Below are 22,364 nucleotides of genomic sequence, written 5' to 3'. Positions count from 1 at the left end.
GGCAGGGAGGCTGGATGAGTTTTAAAACTGGCAAGTATCCCAAAAGAGACAAGGAACTATTAGTATCTGAACCCTTAAACACAATGTACGTCCTTTACAGAGGCAGTGTAATATAGCGCAAACATTTGTTCTGTGTAACATTTCATCTATTAGGCTAAAGCAATGTTAACATGTATCTGAAATTTTATATAAATTAAGAAAAAAAGTGTAAATCCATATGCACTCTTAGAAGAGACATTTTATTGTAACAAGAAAAATGTGTTGATCTATACTCTAGTGATTAGACCATTTGTCAAACGCTGTTACTGTTTGTGAGAACATTTACAGGTCACATACACAAGTTTTCAGCTCTCGTTGGAATCAAGCTTGTTGAAATGGAACTTATCCACCTGAATTCAGGAGATTAAGCGTTATGATTAAAGGTTGACAAATTCTGTTAAACTTTCTGAAACCTCCTCCTCAAATGCAATATTATTGCAAACTTAGAAAGTCAAGGGAATGATGTGTCAGCTTTCACAGAAGTTCTTTGATAAAACTGTTGCCTACCTTTAAAATATCTATGTCACAACAGGAGGGTTAACAAACAGTCTTTCCATGTCAAATTTAGAATGCAGGATGGTGCATCATACAGGAAGACTTTACTTTCTAAATGTTTTTTCACATTACTTAGAAAAAATAACTGAAGTCGTGCAACAAATTATTTTAATACCCTGTTTTTAGCACAAAATATTTCCTAGTCAGTCATGAAACAGACCCTGTTTACGGTGTATTTGTTTCTAACTTGTCGAATGAAGAATTTAGTGTATTTTTGTACCATTCATTTGATGGGTATAAGGGCTACTTCTTGGATATCTCCACAATACACATCATTTGTAACTCCTCTTGCAAATCACTTCAAGTAAGTTGGCTACTCAACGGAGCAGAGTTTATTTCACATGCTATACAGATCAGCACGATGCTTGTTGATACTCTATTTATGTCTTACCTCCTACACCCTTTCTAGGAAGTAAAAGGAAATTACTCTGGGGACAGTGGATGTGTTGGAAGCAGAGCCCACTAAATCTGCATAATATTCTACCAAAATGGCTGCATAACAGTCATCTTGGACCTTCATATTTAATAAGGGCTTGTCTACACTTACAGCGCTGCACTTCTGTAGTGTTTAATGAAGGTGCTACGTAGTATGACAGGAGAGTTTCTCCCATCGGTGTACATAAGAACATAAGAATGGCCCTACTGGGTCAGACCAAAGGTCCATCTAGCCCAGTATCCTGTCTTCTGACAGTGGCCAGTGCCAGGTGCCCCAGAGGGAATTAAAAGAACAGGTAATCATTAAGTGATCCATCCCCTGTGTAGGTAGTGTAGGTACTCCATCCAACAGGATTTTCCACACTTCTGAGTGACATAGTTATACTGACATACGTTTGTAGTGTAGACTTGGACTTAGTCTCCACTCTTCAATGGGATACGCTGAATTCAACAGAGTTGCACATAACTGAGGGCAGAACTTGACGTCTTGTGTGTAAAGCTGCACCGTCCCAATATTGAGATCCAAAATTTCTGTAAATCCTTCTGAAGGTAACAGATTGTTGATCCCATTAGTGTTAACAGGTGAACTCACTACTTCACAAAGAGCACCAAGTAACTCCTTTAGTCTGTTGTACAAGCAATAGGAAAATACCAAATGTTTTATACAGCACAAAAAACCAATGAATTTTCAGAACTCCCTCTGAAAATTTAACTCATATTAAGGATCACGGAAAGAGAGAGTTCTGCTTTCCCCACAAGATACATATCTAAGTATCTTTGAAAAAACTGGCTTTACTGTATGGTGAAAATACTGAAAGACAGCAAAGTGAACAACTAAGTCCAAAACATTTCTGAATGTGTCATTTTTTTGTTTACCAATGTGTCGTCTGTTTGCTTTTTCTTGTAAAATGTATTGCAAAGTTAGCTTTCCCATTTAATTTGTAATCTATCAAAATTTAATTTAAACATAACTTTTTTTTTCTTAAATTCTACAACTCCCCCTAATTTGGTGTGTGGCTCAACAATAAGGTGTAGACTTTGAAACTTTGCAAAACTCTTTCTCTGATTTTATGAAATTTGATCACTAACACTTGCAAAAAAAATACTTTATTGTTAGACAAGACACAATGCGTAGATGTAAAAACAGCAAGGAGGAGACTGGACATTGAAGCACTAGAGGAACAGGAACATGATTGCATGGTTATTCGTTTCAAGTATGTGCACATCATGATTTAGCTTAGGTGGGATTTATGCACAAAAATGTAAGGCAGATATAGGACAGTGAATATTCATGACACACTTATTGTGGATATTGTGTAAGAGTTCATTGGGATTTGGCCCTTTATTAGCACATGTCAATGTCTCCATTTTGCTCTTCAGAGCTGTATGTTTCTCTGTGCTTTACTTCCAACAAAAGTTAATTTTCTGTCTAAGTAAGAGTCAGAATCTGTTGATGACATAGAGAAGAACCAGCATGAAAGAAAATAAAAAGCATTACAGCAAGCAGAATTTATGCTTTAATCAGCATCTCATCTGCTGTGATTCACAACTTTTGATTCTGCTAAGTGTAAAGCTGATTCACTGGGGAAAGAAACAAACGAAAAAAAACAGAAAAACCTCAACAGCTGCTTTTCACTAGCTACAAAATAAGTGGAACGGCATTGCTGAAAAGTCAATCCCTTTCTCGTCCTGACTTTACCATGAAACCAGCAAAACCAGAACTTTTTCTTGCTTTGCTTTTAAGTGCAAACAGTGTTGTCCAGTAGAGCTGGTAATTTTTTTTTTGTTGACAAATAGATTATTCAGAGAAAAACACAGTTTCAGGTTGATGAAAGCTACTCACAAACTCAGGTTTAATTTGGTGAATAGTTTCTGCTGGGAAAATAAACAAACACCTTTTAAAAATCATAATGGCTTGTTTTGAAATTTTCAAAATGAAAATTTTGAGTTTTCTTTTGAAAACTATGCTTCATTTAGAAATGTAGCTAGGTAAAAGGGTAAAATACCTGAAAACAAAACAAAATGAAAAAAAAATCACCTCAAAGAAAATGTTTCCTATGATCCAAAATTAGTTTTGTGGGAATTTTTTTGTTTCAGCAAGAAACAGAAGAAAAAAAAAGATTCAATTGCAGGTCACTGAACACAAAAAAATAATCAATTATTCACTCAGCTCAGTTGTGCAGTTCCTGTTGTGCTGCATATCTAACTCCCTGTGCATTGCACTGATGTATTATCTCAAAAGTTTAGCCAGTTAACAGGTAACAAAAGTTTCTACTGTATATATGTAGTCTAGCCATAACTGAGGCAGGCCCCCTGTGTTCGGTTTACTCATATATCTGGGCATCTGAAAGATTAAAATGATATCCAGTCTGATGGGATGTATGTTAATTTATCAATCTAAAGGATTTTTAATCTACATAGAAGTAGAGTTTGCACACTGATACAGATTTTCTAAATGTGATCACAGCATTAAAATGAGATAAATTCCCAAAAGAGTATTGAAAACAATGCTTATTACTGACTTTGTAGCAGAAAAATAAGGTTAACAAAGCTTTGTTTTTCTGTTTTCCATTTTAAAGCATTGTTATCTGCTCTCAAGCATACAGGTAAGATGATCTATATATTAATCATTCATCTCATTATGTTTTGTCAGCTACTCATACAATAACTCTCCCTTGATTGTTTTCAACAATGCTGGAACCAATATAGACATGTGTAAACAAAAGGCATAAACAGTGAAAGAAGGCAGTTGGTCATGAGAACCAATGTCTTCTCCTGACAATCTTAATGCTCCTTAGACAGAATCCACCACTTTTGTTCACAGGCATTCAGAAAGATTGGCAGGCTGAGGGATTAGTGTGTGGAAGATAATGAGCCTTTCTGCAATGCCAATTTGAATGGAGAAAGACAATGATTAACCCAGAAATATCAGTGGCTATGTTATTATTTAAGTATTATATTCCAACTGGGGGTCACTGACATTTTACAGATATAAATCCAGACACACAAAAATCATAAAGCTAAAAAAAAAAAAAAAAAGCGGAGCGGGAAATAAAGCTTATCTTCATATTAGTTTCTAGGCGGGTGAAGATACACAACACACTGAACCAGAGATTTCTATGTGGAATATTCGGAGTGCAAGGAGGATTATGTGGGAACTGAGGTTCAAATTTACATAACACTAACCCTTCCTCAAAGTTGTTTTTCCCAAGCCTAGTCCTAGCATAACCCTCTTTTTTTTACTACAATGGTGCCATGAGGGATTTCTCTGTTAATATGAAAATGTTAAGCAGTGGGAAGCTCAATGGGTCAATATTTTACCATACTGAGACTGAAGATGAACCATTACCTAGTTGATATATGCTTAGTTCAAACACTAGGCAAAAAGGAGGATGGATAAACAATATAATCTCCCTGGATGTGAAGTATTCCTTAAAGAACACAGTTCAAGTGGGTTATGTCGCAGTGCTAAGTACAGGACTGCTCTTCCCAAACACATGAGTTCATGTTTTATTCTTGTTTTCATCCTTAGGAACAGACACTTTGCCATACTGCAACAGCCCATCACTAAGCTGCCTCAGGCATTTAGCAGCACTTCATGCATCAGAGGAAGGCAAACTACTGCAATGCACCTGAGCAATGATATAATAGGAAAGGAGGGAGAAAGTCCCTTTAATTCTCTGCAATCAATCAGTTTAAACCCTGAGGCACAGGGGCTGATATTAGCACTAGCAAATTGAAAAATAGTGCAGAGCTTCAGTTCAGATAGCCATCTAAAAGTTCAGACACATACCTGAACTTTATGGGAACCTCCACCCTTTGCAAATATGAGTTGGAAATTGTTGCATCTTTTAGGCTTTCTTGGGAAACAGTTACTGTGTGAAGCACACAGACCGAGAGCCAGTCTTGAACTAACTTTATTAACAACAAAGAAGAACAGTATATAAATCACATTAAAAAATTCCTGTCCAGTGCTTCCTGTGCCAAATGAGGTCAAAGCAACACAACAAGAATGTGAATCATAGTCTTTTGTCATTTTTTTTCCAGTCAGAAGATGGAGATATGCCAAAGTTATGATTTCTTTTCCTGTTGGAAAGTTAATCCACCTTTTAAAGACCAAAGAATCTTCTCTAATAGTGTTCATAATAACTCTGATCTAGATTATAGATCAATAGGATAACAATCTCAAAAATACTTACGGCCCTTCAATATCTTTTTTCCCAAACCCCCAACCAAACTTCACACTTCTGCTTTTCTTAATCTCCCTGCTTGTGTTCTAGTATTCATTCTATCTTAAATTATTTTTATTTGGTAGGTTTCCTTTATTCTATTTAATTCTTCATTCAATTTTTTTTATAGTTAGATTATTTTCCAAATATACACATGTAGTACATTGGTATCTACAATTTGACATATCTAATTTTATGCCTATAATTTTGTATATTCAATAATCCTAATTTCAATAATCCTCAAATATTTAGCGTGAGATCCTCACCTGCTCTAGCTGGGTAATAAAGGACCAGCAAGGGGTAAAGAGGCTCAAAGTCCCCAATTCTGGGTGGAGGAGGATTCCTTCAGCACAGGCATTGTGGAAAATAGGCATAAGGCTGCCTTCTGAGGATCCTTTTGAATGTCTTGGTGTAGAGGGTCATGTCAGTGGCAGGACTAGATGTGGGAGAGATTTTTGTGTGTTGTAGAGTATAGGTATAGGTACCTAGGTACAAGTTAAGGCAGTAATGCAATGAGACTACAGGCCACAAGGCCTGCAAGACAACAGCTTGCTAATCTATTCAAGACATAAGACCCCAAAAGCCTTAACATAAGTAGCTAACCAAGAGTAACCCTCTAGATCATAAAATATCACAAGATAGAACGTTGTAATAACTAAAACTGCTGACAGGTAACTACAAGATGCTAGTTTATACAACATTGGGATATTTTAAGTTAGTGACATCAGTAGATGTCTGACTATGAGAATTGCATGGTAACTAATGTAGGTATATGCTAATGAATCTGAGGTGAAAGGATTAATAACCCACAAGAGAAGGGCACCCAAATATTAGTAGGGTTAGGAATTACAAATAAGGAAAAGGCAATAAAAGCGCTACTGAATATGCATTAGACATAGTGGCATCAATATAGCATGTTATAAAAACTATCCTGGATCGCATACCTTGGGATAATGACCACTGGCGATGGTGATGGTGGTGTGTGGGAAGACGAAGACGATGATAACTAACAGTTGAGATTTTTCTGTAAGGAATGGTGTAAAATGGCTTATTCTGTATAATCTCTACCTATCTTGCTGGGTTGGGATGTTTGTAATTTTGCTAACAGTGCTAATAAAACTATTACAAATACTCAAGTATCAGAGAGGAGTAGCCGTGTTAGTCTGGATCTGTAAAAGCAGCAAAGAGTCCTGTGGCACCTTATAGACTAACAGACATATTGGAGCATGAGCTTTCGTGGGTAAATACCCACTTCATCAGATGCATGTATAGTGGTGTCCACTCACGAAAGCTCATGCTCCAATATGTCTGTTAGTCTATAAGGTGCCACAGGACTCTGCTTCTATTACAAATACTGAAGGTTTTTTCCTAAGTGTAAGCGTTACACTCATGTATGTCGGAATTCACAATTAAATAGCAATTCTAATAATTCTGGGCCTGATCTGGGGCCGAGAACCCAGGGAATTGTTAAGTAGTCAATATAATTAATACTTAATCAAGAGATCAGGAAACAGAATGGAGCCCCAGCATACAGTGCAGTAGAGATTCATGGCAGTTCTGCAGCTCAAAGGGCAGTCTATGGAGTCTGCCATAATGTAGACAGGGCCATGAGCCCCTAGAGTTGCTCAGGATCAGGAAGGCACAAAGGTGGCTTCAAGCCACTTTAGCCTCTCTCATCCTTCCCTGCCCCTTCAGCTCTGATTTCGATGCTGCAGTATGGAATCTCACACCTAGTGTTTGCAGGGGTTGACACAAGTGTTACCATGTCTTTTATTACATGATGTATTTTAAAACACAATGCAGTTTAATTCCACTAACTGAGACTGGGATAGGAGAACAGAAGACATTTTCACAGAATACGAGAAGTCTCCAGTCAGTTTGAATTTCATTCAGTTACTAATGATTAAAATTAAAATAGGCTTTAGAGGCCACAATCTGGTATCAGTGCCCTATTTTGGTACTGAAATAAATATACAGCAAAGAGAGAGCCTTACAAATCTTTTATTCCTTTTTCCTTTGTAATCTTCACCATACAATATCTTAAATCAATGTTTAAGTAAATGCTGTTACTGCAAATATTTTCATAGAATCAAGAATCGTAGTACTGGAAGGGACCTCGAGAGGTCGTCTAGTCCAGTCCAGGGCACTCATAGCAGGACTAACTATTATCTAGGCCAGTGGTTCTCAACCTTTCTAGACTACTGTACCCCCTTGCACACCCTAAGCTTCACTTCACTTAAACTACATGGTTTCAAAATCAGATATAAAATACAAGTGTCATACCACACTATTGCTACAAAATTGCTGACTTTCTCATTTTTACCATATAATTATAAAATTAATTAATTGGAATATAAACACTGTACTTACATTTCAGCCTGTTTTTTCACACATGTGGCTTGTCTGAAACCAAAGCCCTGCTGCCTGGGGCTGAAGCACCTAACTTAGCTTCATGGGGCCTCCTGTAGTGTGGGCCCACTGGCACCTGCCCTGCTTGCTGCCCCCTAATGCAGGTCCTGCACTTGCAACTCCCCTAAACTCATCCCATGACCCCCTGGGGCTGCAACTCCCAGGCTGAGAAACGCTCTTGATGAGTTGAGTACCCCATGGAAGACTTCTGAGTACCTACAGGGGTACATGTACCACTGGTTGAGAACCACTGATCTTGGCCAAGGGTATAATCAGGATCCAATAGATTTCAAATATTTCAAAAGATGATAGCACATCTTTAAGTTAGAAAAAATGGATAAAGTGGTTGTAGAGTCCCTTAGAGTTCTCTAGTTGCAGTTAAGGCCTGGCTGTTCGTGTTTATATCCTCATACTACAAAAGTATTCTCTGTAAGGTATTCTAGCTTCTCTATATGCTCTCACAAGGAAAAAAAACACAATTTTCTAAGTCAAGTGTTTCCAAACTTGCTTGGCCACTCGTGCAGGGAAAGCCCCAGGCAGGCCAGGCTTGTTTGTTTACCTGCCGCATCTGCAGGTTCAGCCAATCACAGCTCCCAGTGGCTGCGATTCGCTGCTCCGGGCCAATGGGGGCTTCTGGAAGAGGCGGCCAGTATGTCCCTTGGCCTGCGCCACTTCCAGCAGCTCCCATTGGCCTGGAGTAGCTAGAATACCTTACAGAGAATATTCTGTATTCAACAATTCTGTATTCTGGAACAAGTTTGGGAACCGCTGCTCTAAGTGCTTTTCCATCATTCTGCACACATCTTTGTGAAGCTGTTGAACATGTACTGTTCTTGTACATGCACATGTACCCAAAAGCTCTTCTTATATTTAAAATCATTATCATCCATAGTGACATTTAAGGAATTCTTCCATATTTTCACTGAAAGAAGTAACAGAAAATTAAATGACTAGGAAAACGAATGACTCAACTGCCTTCTGACTTTTTCTGAGCTGAACAAATTGTCTTATATATTGATTAACGAACTTTATAGAAGGACTAAAGAGTGGTAAACAACTGAATCAACCTTCTCTGAGCAGTTTACTTTTGTTAAGGAAAGTCAGCTCAGCTCATAATCATATTTGGCTTTCCAGCCTTTCCAGAGGACTATCTCATGTATTTAAGAAATATGTGTATATCCAGTACTGTATTAAAAATCTATTGTACCTCACAGGTTCCAAACAGTTTGCTAAAATTAACTAATTAAAAGTCCCACATGAGGAAGGCAAGCCTTTGTATCCTCATTTTACAGCTGAGGGGAGTAAAGTACAGAAAGGTTTTGATTTGCCCAAGGCCTTACTTTGAGTTGATGGCAGAATCAGCAGCGTGCCCAGAAGTTCAGTTCCTGGCTCCTGAACAGTGTTTTGTTCATTATAATCACATTGTGACAACGGACAAATATTGCAAAAAAAAAAATGCAAAGATTTGTTTGGATTAAAACTAAATTCATTTTGGCAGCATGCATGACCTCAATTCCCCATCTGTAAAGTGGGGATAATAGTACCTACCTACCTCACAGCATGTTGTGAGTATAAATCCATTTAACATTCTAAGGACCATAGATACTACAGGAAGGGAATCTAGATGAGTACCAGAGATAGATGATAATTAAATGTTGTTGTGTTTTCAAATGCTTGTTTCCTTGGTATGTAAGTGATGAAACAAAACATATTCCAAAATTATTTTCCATAAATGAAATTTAGCTCCTAAGTTCATGGAAAACTGTCTTGCAAATTCTTGCACAGATATATGCCCACCCAAAAGTTCATACTATAATTATTCTTGTAGCTCCCTTGATACCTTTTTGATTTTCTTTCTTTTGTTTGTAAAGGTTTCAGTCATCCAGTCCAAAAGCAGTATCATGCTACTTGGTTACCCAGTCACACATAATGAAGAAGAAGTAGCACAGTATAGTTGAAGACATGATCTTGTAGAAGGAATCGCAAAGGAAGACCCCCACATTTGCCCTGAGCCCCACTGACTCCAATGAGCCTGCAAAGTTGTCTTTTGACCCTGTCCCAGATCCTGCAAACAAATAGTTAATGAAAACCCAGAAGCTGAAATCTGTTTCTATAGAGTGTGCATTGAATAATACAGAGTAATGAATAAATCTGTGAAAATCAAAGAGTGGTTGCAGATAATTCTCAAATGGATGGAAAAAAATGGTCAGCCAGTATTCCTATCAATAGTTTGCTCATCTCTGCCACACTGCCTATCTAGTATTTTTTTTTCAGTAGATCCTATCTTGGGACAATTACAGAGGCTCCTGTCTGAAACTATTGTGAAAGTATTGCTGAAACCCATTAATTTCTACTTCATCCTAAATAGAAGATTTCATTCAGGCAGAAAAGCCTTTTCTCTGGGGTCATTTAACTAAATTTCCACTTTTACACTTTCATCATTGGGTCAAATTCTGCTTGACTTATACCCATTCAGTTCACAAGTATTTACATAGGGTACATGTCAGGGCATGATTTCATCCAATATTTAATTCTCCTTTAAATCTCATATATTGAAGTAAAACAAAAATCAGGGAAAAGTCATAGCATGTCACACTCTTCCTTCAAAATGCTGCTGCTTTTAGTCCCACTTGAAACTGAGAAATGATGAAACCTTATTTAAAAAGGTAACACTTGTCAAATTTTCAACTTTAACTGGAAACAGAAACACCAGAAAGTTAATAGGATTGCCTGTTGTTGCAAGATTTCCAGATCTATTTTGCAGACCAGAGAAGTTTGAATAGATCAGAGAAGGACTGAGAAACAGTCAGCTCTGTGTGTGCATCTTAGAAAATGGTCAGAACCAAAGCAGTTGCATGTAGAACTGAACTGAAAGGGGTGAGGTAAAATGTTTTGGTTTGGGACTCTTTCTTGTGCTTAACTGAATCAAATAAAACTACCACTTCTTTTTAAGGTTTACAGCACTGTGATTCACCCCAAATAGAAACAGCCATCTATTTAGTAAAAGAAACTAGTAAAAAAGAAAAAAACATGAAAAGGAAAGCCAAAGCAAACACAAGTATTCAAGAGCTGTTAGATATTTCTTTTATACCTGCAGATGGCATTGTTGATCTTTCAAACTTTTGTAAAAAGCCTGAATTACAAAGCGTGAATACACATACTCTCACACAAGGAAGAAGCTGGGCAGATGTAATAATGCACAGATTAAAATAAAGGTCTACAAAAACAGCGATAATGGGTAAAAACACATGCACTGAAATCTGATTGGCATGTTAGTTAATTAAAATTAACAACAAGGAAAAGGCTTTAGTTCATACCAGGGATTACTTACTATGACAACTTTTTCTATAATACTTTGTTTCACAGTGTGAGAGGGGTGATAACCAGTTTATTCACATACTCAAATATTTTTGCTTAATTTGTCTACAACAGCTAATAAAGGACATAGTGAGAGGATAATCTCATGAAAGAGGAAAGCACGGACAACTACACAATTTGTATGAGTAAATATTGAACAAACTAGTATGATTGCATGAAACATACAAGATTCATTATCACTTTTTCTTGGGAGTAATGTAATTTTTTTATATTATCAATTTATAAATAGCATTCACCAGCTCAGTACAAGATGTCTAACATTAATTAAAAAATAAATACAACATGCACAAAATTTTGGTCCAGAAAGCTCTGTACCTGATTCTCCAGTATCTTTAATGTTGTCATTTATATCCATGCTAACAAATCACCATAGTAATTGGTGTTTAACAACCACTTGGCATTCCCTTTGCACAGGTTAAAGAGAGGACACAAGGCACAAAGTTACGCCTTTTGCGGTGGAAACAACATATCTAATTTTACCAAAAGATGTAATTGTGAGTAAATGTATTTGGTTGCACTTCTAGGATACCACTGGTAATGACACTTTTTGAAAATGGGCTTTTGTCCGTAGACAAGTATCAGAGGGGTAGCCGTGTTAGTCTGGATCTGTAAAACAGTGACAGAGTCCTGTGGCACCTTATAGACTAACAGATGTATTGGAGCATAAGCTGAAGTGGGTATTCACCCACGAAAGCGTATGCTCCAATACATCTATTAGTCTATAAGGTGCCACGGGACTCTTTGTCGCTGCCTGTAGACAGCAGTTCTTGTGAGGGAAACTGCCTACTCAGAAGTTAATTATTCTCTATTCCCTCTCCAACATGAAGGTGAGATGCTCCAAAAAGAGAGGTGGTGGTGTCTCCTGTCATAAGATCTCATCTTCCATGGCTTTCATTTGAGCAGCTGAAAATAGCATGATACATTTACAGCATGCCTGAGCATCGTTCCTAAAGTCCATGTTTCAAGTGCATTTGAATAGTCTCAGAATGGTCTTTACAGGACTGTTAAACATGCACACATAGATGAGGTGTTTATTCACCCAAAAGAGAAAAAATCAGAAGCTAAACACAAATAAAGAGATACAGGCAGATATAAAGCTAATGGATCTCGTATTTTAAACATGCAAGTAGTAAATCTGAGATGGTGCCACTTTTTATGAAGTGATGCCAACCATCAAATTCTCTAAGAGCCCAATTGTTTCTTAACAGCCGTTGCTATCATTTACTGTAAAATCAAGTGTTTTTTTTATTTTTTATTTTTTTTTATTTCCTGGATAAGAGACTAGAAAATTGTAAATTTACACAAGATAAAAAATGTCATGTAAAAACTTGTAGTCAATGTGAGCTGGTGGGTGCTCAGCACTTTTGGAAAATAGGCCACTTACTTAGAAGCCTAAATAAGCCTAGCAATTGACTTGGATTTCTGAAAATCTTTGCCTTACATACATAATCAGAAACATATACACTTTCGTATAAATGTCCTGTGTTTCAGTGTGTTGAGCAGAACACCTGCAGTTCCACTGACCACACATATAGACACCTGGCATAATATCCCTGTTCCTCAGCCAGAATTCACCTTATATGAAGACAGGCCTTGTAACTTCAGCAGGGTTTTCACTGGGATGTAGATTTGTTACTGGGGTTCCATAAGAGCCTTGTTAGTGGGGATTGCTGAAGGATATACAATGAACTAGAATCTCCTCAGACTGCCTTCGCTTTTCTACTTTCCCAGCTAGTGCCACTCAGTTTTTGGATAATGTAAGCCATCTACTGAAGAAAGGAGATTGAAGCTGTTTTCTACTGCCATATGCTTTATTTTGATGGACTTTCCATCACAGTGGGCATCTGCCAGCAGCTACACTGGCAGAAACCAGTGTGAAACCTGAAGTGAGTCTGGACATCCAACTGAATAACATTTATACAGGACATTTGGGCAATGAACTTTATGATTCCTGAAAAAGACTTTATGCATTTAAAAGTTAACAATCTTACGGGCTGACAGCTGGAAACCCAGAGTTTCTATCTCAAGACACATTTTGAGGAGATCTGGTCAGATTATCAAATTATCTGTGTGATACAATTTCTTGGACATGGCAATGGGGGAAATAGATGGAGAGAAAATCAAAGACCTATGAGAATGGGATTCTCATCAGCTGCAGAAAGTTTAATTTCAGACAGTTGGGGCCTTGATTCTCCCCTCCGTCCAAACTGTGCTCAGAAGCTCCATCACACCTCTTCCATCATCACACCTCCATCACACCCTTCCCAACTTCTCCATGCTCCACTCATGTGCAGGAGTGGTGCCAGAGTTTCTGGCGCCCTAGACAGAATTTAGGAGGTGGCATTTTGTGCGCTTCCCGTGGGGCGCGCCGGAGCTTCCGGTTCCACTCCCATCTCACCGCCGAAGAAGGACCCTCCGCCGAAATGCCGCAGGCAACAGTGGTAGTCATTGAGCTGCTCAATTGCCTGCCTCTGTTTTCCGTGGCACATTGGCAGAAGGTCCTTCGGCAGCGCCACAGGAGCGGAACCGGAAGATCCCGTGCTCCCTGTGGGCAGCGCACAAAATGCCGCCCTCCCGAATCCTGGTGCACTAGGCAACTGCCTATGTTCGCCTAATGGAAGCGTCGGCCCTGCTCGTGTGATGCAAACCCAAGATGCCTACTCCTTCCCCTTGCGGCAGGTGGCAGTGAGTACAGCCACAGCTGTCACCATCAGAGAGTTTGCCTGCACATAGGAATCCTGTTCTGACTATCTCTGGCTGGCTTTGGGCCAATTTATGAGTACAACAGTGGCCTTATTGGCATGAGAATTTGCTCCTCACATAATATAAATTTGGTTCTAATTATGGGGTCCTTTAATAGAAGATAAACAAGCAAGCAAACAAAGAAATAAAAGACACGCACATTAAATGAATGAAAGCACACAAGACCAATGCTACACTTCATGAGTGATTTAAAATATTTTTTTAATAGAAAAGGAGTCTGAGTCAGTGGCTAGAGTGCAAGCCTGTAACTCAGAAGACCAGGATTCCATTCTCTGAGGTGCCACAGACTTCCTTCGTGATCTTGGGCAAGTCACTCGACTCAATCACTCTGTATTTCTCAGTACCTCCTATGTGGGGGAAAGTGGGGATAATAGTACTTCTCTACCTCACAGGGTGTTGTGACTATAAATCCATTAAAGATTATAAGGAGCTCAGATACTACAGGAAGGGGATCCAGACGAGTACCAGAAGTAGATGATAATAAAATGTTATTTTTTCTAAAACCTGTTTCCTTGTATACAAACCTATTCCAAAGTTAAAAATAATGCAGTGCAATCTATGATAGTGAGAAACCCATCAGCACTAGAATCCACAATATGCAAATCATCAAATGGACAAGATTAGGAAAAACAGAATGAAACCACCACAAAAAATCAGAAAAAAAAGATACTGAAAATTTACTCAACTGCCAAACCAAACATATAGTGTTCTGAAGGCTGCCAACTGAGGGTATAGTGGACAGTCAAGAATAAGTTTCAGCCTACAGAGAGAGTTCTGGAGCTGTTCTTGAAGAATCCAAGCTTAGAAGCTGATAACAAAAGCATCTCTATCAATCTTAAACTTCCATGGTGTGGCATGAGGAGAGAGGCCATGTTTCAAGTAGTCAGGTCCCTGGCCATTCAGGGCTTTAAATTTAAGCAAATAATCAATGCTCTGCTTCTTTATAAAACACAGCTAGTAATAGGTTTCAGAGTAGCAGTCGTGTTAGTCTGTATCCGCAAAAAGAACAGGAGTACTTGTGGCATCGTAGAGACTAACAAACAAATTTATTTCAGCATAAGCTTTCCTGATGTTATTAGCTTGGCTTTATTTCTAATACAGAGTCCTTGTTTTCCTGCCTTCTGTGACATTATGTTGCATTCTTTTAAAATAGATACTTCCCCTGCATGTCCGTAATGCATATAAATGAGAGCATACTAGAACTGTGGAACTGAAAGTGCTTTACAAACATTGGTTAATGCCCCCAACACCTTGGTGAGTTAGTATTATTATTCTCGTGGAAAACTGAGTCACAGAGAAAAAACAATGAGGAGTCCTCTTTGTTGTTTTTGCTGATACAGACTAACACGGCTACCACTCTGAAACCTGAGTCACAGAGAGGTTTAGTGACTTGCCCAAATCACACAACATGTCAGTGGCAGAGGCAAGTGTGAAAACCAGTAGCCCCCTCACATTCACATTTAGAAAGTATTACCTGTTTTAAAAGGGTATCGAAAGGGTTTCAAGTTGCACAGCTAAATAAAGCTGCACACTGCTTTGTGAATTTGCTCTTAAAGCTGGAATGGTTCTCTTGTTACATGGGTAGGGGGAGGAGAAAGACAGAACAGAATTAAGGCAGCATGGATTGTCTTATATTTGTCACTGCAGATAAAATCACAACACATCTGGGGTCTTTTTATATGGAAAAGGCTTCAGAGCTGTAACGCTCAGCTGGCTAGGGGCAACAAAGTAATAGATTTTACAATTTATGTCATATAATATAGTACTTCCACAAAAATAATCTTGTGGAAATCTGGGTGAGTATGAGACTGGCAACAGACCACACAGCCTTTATTTAGTGCTAGAACATTATTTTAAATTCAGCGTAGGTAAGTAGTGGTCATAAATCATTATCCTCTTTTGGCCATTTGGTTCTATGCAAAACAAGCTAGTGATCTCAGCCCAGTCTCTTTTGTGACCAAATCACAAAATCACCAGGATAAATGACACCTCTGAATTATTCACCACAATATAGTCTAATGATTGAATGGCATTTAGATTGGACTATCCTATAACATTAAGAAGTATAGCTGGTCAGTCTAAGTCATGCTTAAGACGTATTTTTGGGGCCAAATAGGAAGCATGTGTTGTACCTCTTCTATTTCTAAGAGAACATTTTGATTGCCAGGGTTGTCATTCTGGTACCTTCACAAGAAATAAATTAAAAATAGAACCTGGAATTCTGGAATCTGCACTATTCAAACAAAGGCAAACCTATGTACTTAAAATGTATCCAAGTAAAAATTCCTGTGATACAGTGTCATGGAATGATTGGCTAACTTGCAAAGGAGAAATAGAACAGAGTGCAGACAGCAATAAGAAAGCAGAAAATCCAATTACAGAAATAAATGTATGACAGGTGCAGCAATGTCATTCTGAGCATCTCAATAGCCACAATTAACATTTCTGAATGGAACCATCCATCTGTTTTAGACTTGTATAGTGTCCTTAAACTGTGCTGCCTTCCAGGGATGTAAATTATTTATAGTTGATTTGAAATACATCCCTAAGTGGGGGTCACATATTTGCAAGAAACAGGTACAGTATTTGCTTTTCTGAAGCCTCCATATTTGTGACGTGACATTTAATAAGTTGACTGTGGCTTATCCTATCAAATGTGCAACAAACCATGACATAACATCAGACTATGTAGCTGAAATTTTAAAGACATTTTGTGCTGTATATCCACTGGTCTCAGATACCTTATGTTGACAGTAGGACTTCTTTATAGCAGCTGGGTGATTTCCTTACCTGTATTTTTATTTGAATTCTCTTTTAAATTAAATGGAATGTGCAAGATCTTATCCTTTATTTTTCAAAGCAATGGCAACAGTATGTAAATTTGCTAACTCTTTTCATTCAGAATACACTGAATTACATGGGATTGCTGAGGCACATTATAAAGTATGAAATCAAGTTAATTCCTGGCCAGTGCATATGGGGAACATTGACAGTGCTGTGCAATATAGCAGTACTAATTGCTCTGCGCCAAATGCATATTCAGCTCAGATGAAGCCAGGGGGAAAAAAGACCAAGATCAGAAATCTGAAAACCACTCTGGAGGAAAGGCAATCTAATTTTATGGCCAATAATAATATTTGTAACTAGAATATGGAAAAATTACATACAAAACTCTAGGGGTCAGAAGGGAATTTTCACTCTTTCCAGAACTGCACAATTGACTAGATACATTATGAGATTGCACAGATGCATTATGGGAAATTCTCTTTCCTTTGAAACCTCAAGTGTAGGCCATTGGCACAGGATACCAGGCTTCAAACACCATTGGTCTGAAGCAAAAGGGAAATTTCTGCATCTGTAGGGTTCTAAATATACCTATTTTAAGAGTCTGATATGTATATTTCCCTTCCTCAGGAACTTTATGCCTTTGGAAAAGTTAATCTTTTCCCTTTCCTCTTCTCACCCCCTTCACACCTCACTATCCCTTAAGCATTTTTAAAGGGGTTTAGATTTCAATCTTTCTTTTAGTAAAATACTGTACATTAATTGTTGTTACACCTGAAGCCAATCTCATGAAACCATAGCTATGTCAGGATTTCTAGCAAGAATTATGGACCTAATCCTGTGAGCATTTAAGGTCTTCAGCACCTCACAGAATTAGACCCCAAGTAAGAGTGAGACTTCAGTTAAGTTGCATTTCCCATGAACTAGAGAATTGGGTGTTTAGTCCAAATCATTCCATCCTTTAATAGAACTAAATGTTGAGTATAGTGAGGTAATAAGGAAGTAAGTACACAAGTGTTTCTGAACAGATTATTCAACTTCTACTGATATGTGGTATTAATTTCCAATATTAGTTTTATTCCAGCAGTGTATGGCATATTTTTATAGTCAAAACTTGGTATTCACAGACTTGTCAGGATACTCTTTAATCTGTTGTTCTTGTCTCTATTCAGCATTAGTGATTCAATTTCTTTACATATTATTTTCTGAGCACTAGAACCATGTCCCAATGTGAGTTTAAAGTGCAATAAATTCAGAGAAGTTAAAGATAGAAAAGGCATATTAGGTCATCTAATCTAACTCCTTACTAATTGAAGGCTGTTCACTATTGTGCATTCACAGCGTTTTGATTGTTTTAGGTTAAAATGTTCCATGCAATGGGACTTCCACCTTTTATTTCCTTTGGGATATTATTCAGCAATGTAATATATTTTACTTTCAGTTAGTTTTATTAACTCTTCCTGTATGGAAATTGGCATATCCTTTTTTACTGAAATGGACTTGGCTTTTGTTTAGTTTAAGTGTGGGTCCTCCCCTTCTCCCCCACCGCTCTGGTAGTACAGGTTTAAATCAAGTCAGATTCTGAGTCACCTAATTTCCATCTAAACTCTCTGTTTACTTTGAATGTTTAATAGTCTGCATTACAGAGCCAGGATCCAATAATGTTCATTTTTTTAAATTTTGTAACAGAATGTTCCCCCATACCTTTTATATTGTCAGTTACTCCAGTTATATTCTTTATTCTCAGTGATTTTACAATTGTTTTATCTCATTTGCCATCAGCAACAGTTTGAGTTGCTCATATTCATGTTTTCTAACCAGGGTTTTATAAATAAGCACTTTTGCGGTGACCCCCAAGAGTAGAAAAGGGACATTAAAAATGCCAGAAAATGCTGAGGAATGTTCAAAGGTCCCCTTTAGGTACTCTGCAAGATTATTTAAGTGGCCAGTATTGAGTGCTCAGAGAACCAGGATAATTTTCTAAGTAAAATGTGGAAAGTGCTTCCAGTAGTGATTTCGTTCCTATGTGCTGTCATATTTCCCATACTTGTACTCTCCTCCATCCAGAGACTTTATGCCTTTGAATTCATGGAGAAAAATGGTACTCTTCTAATGGAGAAGGCATGTTCCAAAATTCAAGGTTCCTCCATCAATACTCTGGGCAGATTCCACAGCAGTCCTGGTGGAGATTTTTCAACATCTACGTGGCTTGAACCTACATGTTTCCTAAGGCTTGCATCCTTCACCCACTCGTGGAGTATGATGTAGCCATGTGTACTGATGCTATCATTTCCATATCCCAATCAACTCTTGCACCAATCCATGGTGCTTCTTCGATACAAAAAAAATCCTTGTGCTCAGTTTCTCCCTCTCAATGTTATTATCTAATCTACATAACTATCTATGTGTTTTTTTAATATCCCCCCACCGTAGAATCTGAACACCTCCCATTGCTTGAAACACAAAGATATCTACTCCTATGGAAAGCTCACCCGTCCAGTGATCATCAGTCATGGATGAGGCATGTGGCATTTTGGTATCACCAAGTGCCCCTGGCCCACATTGCAGTAGACAGCACTAGAAGCTGAATCTTAATGTTGCTTCAGTGCCATCTCACAAAAGCCTAACAGAAAATGGCGAATTACACATCTTGTGCACCAGCATCCCAAAGGGCACTATAAATATTATCAACAGACCTTGTTCCATTCACACTCACTTTTTATTCCCCTCACTTTCCAAATATTTATTTTTAAAAAATCTGTTTACATTGTAATTATGCCTCTGGATCCATCGTTTTCTTACTAAGAACATTTTCTTCTAGCTTAACAGAAGAGCTGGTGACATGTAGTTCGTCCATCAGTGGACTGAACTGGTGCCATTTGAGGCTATGTATGTGGGTCAGTCTGTGACTATTTGGTATTTCTCTAGGGGTGCACATGCTGCAGGAGACCCAGTGAAGTACTGCTTCCTGGGCTCATTTTCTTGCTTCCCAGCTTAGCTGTGCATTTGCTCTCACTAAATGCTGTATACCAGGGACAGTCTTTTATTGCTGCTGAGTGATTCTGATAATATAATTTGGGATCCCATCCTGTAAAACACATCCCAACCCCACCACCTTGAGGAACACATTTTCAAGGATGCTATGACATCTTTAAATTCCCCAAACCCAATTTTGAAAATGTCCTGGATGTGTAAATCCCAACTGAATCCCTATATTGACACCCAACTGGCCAGTTGCACCAGTACAGCCTTTTGAAAATGGTGTCTTAAGAAAGCTATGGGAATACAAAGATTACAATGCTTGTTTATTGGTTGGCAAAACCAAACTATTTCTAGAGCATATGTTTCAGTTTTTTTCTATGAACATTCTTAAAGAACAGACCATACATCTTTCACACTTATCTGTGACTTCTGCAATCATTAATAGCAAATTTCCCATTAACTTCAGTGGTTCAGGAATTAAATTCTAAAAGTATTAATTAAAAAGTGATAATAACAAAGTATGATTTGTTCAGTTTCCCAGTGCAACATTTCAAATACTCTTGACAGGTTCCTTTTAGCAATAAGCAGTACTGGATGACATAAATATAACATGACTGAAGATGTACATGCTATCCTACACCAAAATGGCAGCAACATAGTGTCATACAATAGCAGAGAAGCTTTGTCTTAAAATAAAAGTAAGTTGGCAATCAACTCTCAAGTCATGCCGGACTGTTCCAGAACATCCTTCAGCACTTTCTTTTTTTTTTTTTTTTTTGAGCTGGAATGGCATTTCTGTATTTCTGACAGAAAGAGAGATGGCAGCTTGGTACCCTTCATAGGTTAGTGAGCAACCACTTCTTCTCGAGTGTTCCTGGAAGCGGAAGAGATAGAAGAGGAAAGGATGCCATCTCCTCAAACAGCTTCCTACCCAACTTTCACTTCTGGGCCCACTCTGGAAGGAGAGATGACAGCTTGGTAACCTGAGACACCATCTGTCCTTCCAGAATTGGGAGCTGGGTCCACGTAATTTCTAGCATTTTTTAAAAAAAAGGACTGGAGCACTGTCAATAATTATATTTAGAATCCAAACTCAGTAAGATTGGGTGGATCAAGATGAGAGATGAAGTAACATCATTAGAATTATGTCTGTCTAACTTTCGTTGTTGAAATGAAAGTTAGAAACTGCATGGTCATTCAAAGGCAAGTCCCCAAGTCTTAAGAATGTAGGGTAGATTCTGCAGTAGTTATGAATATTACACACTGGTGGGCTTTTTTATGTAAAATGAACAGACAAATCCACTCCAACTGTTTAGAATAGTCAGTAAATTTCTTACACTGGTTTTGTAGATGTTTATTCTATTATATCAACTACTAGAAAGTATTTCCAAATAATGATAATACTTAACATTTCATAATCTCAAAACTCTCCATAACTGTTAGTTAATTAATCCTCACAATAAGAACGTGCAGAAAGCAGGAAAGTATGATTATAGCAAAGCAGACAGTTAAAGTGACTTGCCTAAAGCAAACAGAGAAAGTCATTGCAAGAGCCAAGATTACAACGCAGAACTTTTCTTGTTCTTAGTCCTGTGCTCAACGCAATTGACTGCACAAAAGTTGAGCTACAGTTAGTATTTCTATTAAAAACACAAATTTCAGGGTTTAAAATGGCAACTGTTTGAAACTGCGGTAGGCTGAAACTTGACACAGAGCTGTCAATCCTTATCCAATTTTTTATTTTGTTAATAACTAATAGCTATCAAATAAGACTGAATATTAAGGCATTTTAGTTATAGAATGGCAAAAACACACATAGTAATGTGGATCAAGTTTTAGATCTATTTTTTCCCAAGTTATAATAAGATAAACGTCATGTTATAAGATTAAATTGTTCCAGGTTACAATGAAATACCCTGTTACATTGAGAAAAAAAAATTTAAAATTCTAAAATATTTGTATTTGTTAGCAAAAATAGCTGAGTATGCAAAAAATTGACTTGATAGATGGATTTTTCTAACATTATTTCATTGGAATGTGTGTTGACGTTTGCCATGCAGGTCACACAAAAACAGAAATCAGAGAATGAAAAGATCAATTACTTCTCTCTCCCTCCCTACACATGATGGCTTCAGCAGATTCTCAGCCTTTTCCTAGTTACTCAAGTAGGAGTCAATCCAGTTCTTAGAGAATTTCATCTTAAAACTCACATTGATTACATTAGTATCAAGACTAGATCAATAGATCAAGTCTGCGGAATGTGGTATAGGAGGTTGCCATATATAAATACTGCACAGTGAAGAGAATCATAGAGCATGATCTAATCTTCTTCTGCTTTGTACTAGATTCAGCCTGTGAAAAATAGGTGAAAAGCAGTGGCTCCCAAACTTTTAACAACCTATGTACACTTTTCACTAAAATGTCGTCTTGTGAACCCCCTCTAAAAATGAATATTTCCAGGGATTTTCTCCTTTACCTGAGTATAAATTATAAAAACAGTGATCTTGGAAATATAAAATTTGTTTTTATGACATGCTTATTACACACTTTAATATTAATCAAGGCTCAGGTGATCTTCAGTGGGATTCTGCCGGCTCCTAGAGCAGGGCGACAAAGGAGTGACAAGATTATGACGATTAACAGATGGCTCAGGCAGTGGTGCTATAAGAAGGGCTTTGGGATGTACGGTCATTGGGAAGCATTTACGGACAGATGACTGTTCTCTCGGGATGGACTTCACCTAAGTAAGGAGGGAAATAGACTTCTAGGATGGAGGCTCGCCGACCTCAT

The sequence above is a fragment of the Chelonoidis abingdonii genome, chromosome 1, assembly GCF_003597395.2.
Source record: "Chelonoidis abingdonii isolate Lonesome George chromosome 1, CheloAbing_2.0, whole genome shotgun sequence".
Lineage (NCBI taxonomy): Eukaryota > Metazoa > Chordata > Testudines > Testudinidae > Chelonoidis > Chelonoidis abingdonii.
Note: the sequence above shows the minus strand (reverse complement) of the source record.